The sequence below is a fragment of the Limulus polyphemus genome, unplaced genomic scaffold, assembly GCF_000517525.1.
Source record: "Limulus polyphemus unplaced genomic scaffold, Limulus_polyphemus-2.1.2 Scaffold3805, whole genome shotgun sequence".
Lineage (NCBI taxonomy): Eukaryota > Metazoa > Arthropoda > Merostomata > Xiphosura > Limulidae > Limulus > Limulus polyphemus.
In genome coordinates this window covers 78246-83888 of record NW_013669415.1, presented here as the reverse complement: position 1 = coordinate 83888, position 5643 = coordinate 78246, and positions in this window count along the sequence as shown.

The following is a 5643-nucleotide window of genomic DNA, read 5'->3' as shown; positions in this document are numbered from 1 at the left end:
GAGGTTCCGCGGTCATAGTTTCGTTACCACCAAAAAAAAAAAATTATAAGTGCGCTTCGCACTTTGGGGCAGTGGGTGGGTGATAAGAGTAATGGTCAAATCTCACTATTCGGCCTCACAAGAGTAATCCGAGATTTAACTGTGGGTGCTGCTGACTAGCTGCCTTCCTTCCAGTTCAAAATTAAAAACTACTATGCTTAGATAGCTCTTGTGTAGCATTTTGCCGAATTCAAAAACTAAAGAAATATGCTTAGTAAGGCATCTTTAGTAAGGAAATCATTCTTTCATCTAATTTGTATGTCACTTGTAATATTTAGGCTATATCAAAACCAGAAGACAATCATGCGTTCAATTCAACAATACAAAATTTAAGTGTCCATGAAGAAAAAGGTTGTTTGTTGTTTTTTTTAATTATGCACAAAGTTACACAAAGGGCTATCTGTGCTCTGCCCACCACCGGTATCGAAACCCGGTTTCTAGCGTTGTAAGTCCGCAGGCATACCGCTGTGCCACTGGGGGGCTGAAGAAAAATATTATTTTTTTCCAGTTTTAACTTACAAGTCGGTAACTAAAGTTACTTGATAATTCTTCCATTTCTTAAACTTAATGACTTAAAACAAGCTATACTAGTGTTGCTTTTATTTTCATGTTAGTACTGTTACGCCTCCGTTCATTCGTTAATTTTCCGTAAAAATTATTTCCGAAGAAACTTTACCGATAGACGTCTTTTCTTAAATAAAACTGGTTTATTCTTTCTGAATATAACTTTGCTATACACTTAATTTCAACAGTCGCGCTATAACAAACGCTATAATTCTCAACGAACGTCTCACGTGCTCGACTCAACAATACCCAGTTCAATTACACATTATCCCCGTCGCTTCGTGGCCGGTCTTATATATACAAGACTACACTATATCTGGAAGGGTCCCGAGATTTAAGGAAGGGACGTAAATGTTCGAGAAGGACGTGGCGTGATACTAGTCACGTGACCTCCGCTGACGCAACAATAACAAAATGAAAATTATTTTTATTTTAAAAATCCTCCCTAGGGGCTGAATGTCTTATTGTTGGTAGTTAAAGAAAAATCATTGAACTTCTAAGTAATATTTTAAACATCGTATTAAAACCACTGTATTTAGCTGTATTAAGGGTGGACAATGTTTTGTGGAAAAATTTACAAAATAGAAACGTTTAAAACTTGACTGTTATTTCCTCCCCTTGTAGTAATTTTCTTGGAGCTTTAATGTCAAATAGGCTTATGAATTAAAAATAATTGAATATTGTTTCGATCTTTACAAAAATAAAGCCTTTTACTCACTAGGTTTAATAGAATATCGAACGTTAATAGTTTACTTTTGATATTGAAAACTTCTATTTCCTGTCCAATGTGTGAACTTATCACCAAGTTACAGACACGACCACCAGAAGAAAGTATACACTACCTCGTCCCATATGTAACGTTGGTTATTGGTCTTTATAGGTTTTTCGAGTTACATCTCTGTAATTTTCCCCAGTCCACTATAAAGTTAATTATGGCAGTTACATATAACTTGTTTGGAAAAGAATTGTTCGTCATTTTCGTTTGACACTTACTGTTGAGCGCGAACGCGTTGGCACACACCCAAATCTAATTACGTATGATATTTGTCGCACGTGTGAAAGGAAAGGCTGTATCCAGTCGTGTATCACATTACAGTTTTAAATACTCCTGAGAATAGGAGAAACGTGTTATCTACAAAAATACGTTAAGTGGCATAGTAATAGATCTTTAATTCATTGTGCTCGTTCGTGAAGCAAAAAGATAACATAACAGTAGGGCATCACCCCCAGTGGGCCCTCTTTCCTGCCCCATCACTGAAGGAAAAAATTGCCTTTTTACCAAAGGATGAAAATGGATGTTTATGAATAATTTAAAGGACAACTGGACCGGAAGTTGGTGACACTGTGCTAATATGTTTGATGTAACGCTTGTAGAACAAACTTCTAAAATATTTATTTAACGAACTTTTAACTCTAATTCCATTACAGGCTGTAAGAAGAATGCTCATTTATTTATAACTAGTGTGTCCTTATATAGTGATATTTTGTTTTAAAATGATCTTGTGATGGGTAGATTTAAACTATAGATTCCGAAAAAATTTAGGCCCGTTTTGAAAGTTTGCCCCACCACTAAAAATTCCATTAAAAATGCCCTGGATAGCAGCCAAAGGCAATAAAATCGAATTGAAAACATTTTAGGTTACCGGAAATCGGAAATTATTGGACTCAAAAGTCTAGACGAGGGAAGGAGACAGTACGTGACGAATCTGACGTGGACCTTGTACGAAGAAAATCAGATTAATAATTACCCAGTTTACCTATGCAGTGGGTGCTAGACCAATGTTTTTTGCTTTTTTTCATTTATTAGTTTTGTTTAAGGTAACTGAAAACAAAAAGATACAAACATATTTTCTATAAAGCGTTGAACTTTCGTAGATATATTTCATTTTACTGCAATCATTCTATCAGTAAAATAAACATCCCTTTCTATTTAGCGCAAAGTCCTCATCTTCTTGTATTAAACGTTTGAGGTTTCTAAAGAAATTCTACATTAACCTCCTATTGCACGCATCATGAAAATACGGTATGAAAAGTGTTTTCTTTCAATTTCTTACTTGAACAGGTCTATACTATACAAATAAGGTTGTTGTAAAATATATTTTGGTAAAATATAAATGGGTATCTTACCTAAAAGTAACATTGTTGAGTTGTTGAACAAACAAAAAATGCTTCCATAGTTTATTTAGACTGTTACCTCGAAGTAAGAACATTTAACATTTGTATGTGTATTACGCAACATTTTAGAGATTTGTTACTTGTACGTTACATTGTGCAATAGAGGTTTAATTAAAAATCCATTAGTTGAAAGGCATATTATCCTTTGAACATTATAAATAGAGGATTTTATGTTGGTAAATTTACAAGCGACTAACACTCCTTAAATGAAAATTATAGTTTATCTTAATCCTTATTATAATTATATCAATTCACTGCACAAGTTTTAATGTTGATGCAAGAAGTATTGGAAGTCAATTTAAGAACCCAAAGTATACAAGAGTAAAGAAGATTATCTTAGATCGTGATGTGATTCTTTCTTGATTTTCTTGCGTGTAAATCATAACTTTAATATGGTTAAAACAAAAGTTCAATAAACTTGGTTATCCTTTTTTTTATATTTACCTTCTTTGGACCCATGAAAATTAACAATATATGTTATTATGCAAATCTTTGCTTTTTTTCGATTTAATACTGAATTAAATAGGAATAAGTAACAATAAACTGCTTCATTTTGTAGTTGGCGTTGGGTATAAACCAGAACAATATCAAGGTTAAAGTAAAACTCTGATATATTTGTAGATCCTGTAGCTTCAGATTTATGTACTTTGTTTATATATATATTTAACCTAAACTTTCTAGTTTTATTCAAATGTACTTGTATACAATAATATTGTGGTATATTCTACTAGTTTCAAATCTTATTGATATATACTTAAATAATTTTAGAAAGTAAAATGTTTGGAACTGCAGGTTTATTATTGTTCAAATTGTGTTTAAAACTCACAGTTCATTTAATTCTTACTTGTATTTATTCTAAGAGTTCGTTTAGTGTTTAGGAGTTCAATAAAAAGTAAAAGAAAGTTTACAACTTAAAGTTTGCAAACTGAAGACTTGTTCTGCTCTATACAATACATTTTAACTTGTCAGATATTAATAACAATTTAATCTCTCCAGTCAAAGACTGGATATTGTTTGTTTACGTTCTCAGCTTTGAAACAGAAGTCTATCTATATATATTATTTTAACCTACATACGCTATATTTTGCTTCATCTGACTGAATTGATTTATAAACAGATGTTTTACAGATATATCAAACGATTAATTAAGTATTATGAATAATTAAAATTAAAACATATAAATAAACATTCTCACCTATTATCATCATTAACGCAGGAAGGACCGAGAAACACACCAGGAACGTAGTACTAAGAACTAGAAACATTGAAATTGTCTTGTGAAATTCAATAAATAAAACATTGTCGTTTCAGTCTCTACGTCAATAAATATCATATACTAACTGTTTTTGTGTAAAGTGTAAGTTTTGCTGTAATAAAACTTTAGTTTCTATTTTAGAACAATCAAAACATTTGTTTCTTAACACATAATAACTATAATTATCTTCTAATCAAGTAAAATTTCGTAGACATCTCACAGTTGAAATAACTTTTGATTTCGCCATTCCATAACTAGCTGAGAACATAACTGTAGTAAGATATATTGAAATAATCGTTCTGAACTTGCAAGTGTTCTGCAGTTAGTTAATGGCAACCTTGTAAACAGGACGGTGAAATGTCGCATAAGTATACTAATGCTTTTGTTTCGTTAAAGTTACATACGGCAACGGCTATTCCATAGAAGCTTATACCAGTTTGACCCTATGTCTGTATCCACTCTTTGGGGTGGAACAAGCCCGTCTCAAAGAGTGACACAGATACATGTACTAATTTGATATAATTTGGGAATCTCTCCCTTAAACATATCATTTGGAATAGCCGTTAACGTAGGTCATCCATGGATTATACGTGATAACGCACAAGGACCTTTTTTTTCTGACTTAAAAAGTACAGTATAAAATTATTCTTGCTATCTTTTCCTGTGCAGTCGTGTTAGAAATCATTCTCCAGACCCAGAAGTCGGTTTGAGTGCAAACTAATAAGAAGCCGTCCATCTTTGTTTTAACAAAGACTTCGTTTTTTTTTAATAAAAAGGTGTTTACTTGTTAACTCGTATACTTGTTTTTTCCTTTGCTGTCCGTGTTCAATTTATTTTTCTTTTAATTGTGCTGAACCTGCGTTTTGTGGCAAACGTAACTTATCTGTCGGACTTCATTGTATCAGAATATATATACAAAAAAAGTTTAAATTATCATTGCTCTTTGGTTTAAACTTGACGATAATACATGCTCTATAAAAAGAAATAAAAGGTTAACCGCATAGGCAAAAAAGATATCGAAATTAAAAAATAAGTTAAACAATTATCAAGTTTTTTTTATATTTTTATCTTAAGAGGATGACGTTTCGAGTTAGCGCTCTTCGTCAGATCATATAGCTCACAACAAAGGCACATTCGCACAACTTAAAAAAAACATTGAGTAAAATTAAAAGACGACGAGTGCTAGCTCGAAACGTCATCCTCTTAAAATAAAAATATAAAAAAACTGTACGATTGTTTAACCTATTCTTATAGTTCATTGTATTCTATCAATAAACAATATTTTACGCTACGATAGAAAGAAAAAGTGTAGGTAGCGCTTTTTTTTAAGTGGGTTATGCACTCTAGACAAAAGTTTATCAAATATGACTGTCGATGACCTTAGCCAACAGAAGTTTGTCATGAATCGGATCTATTAGCAGCGCAAAAATATATCGTGCTCGTTTTTGTACAGTCACTCAACGTACTTTTAGTGCGTTCAGCATGGTAAGTATTGTCTGTTCAGATGTATAAATCCCTTAATTTTAAGAGTTTTAACTTTTAATATAATTTAATAGGTATAAATTGTTTGTTTGAAGTTAAGCACAAAGCTACACAATGGGCTATCTATG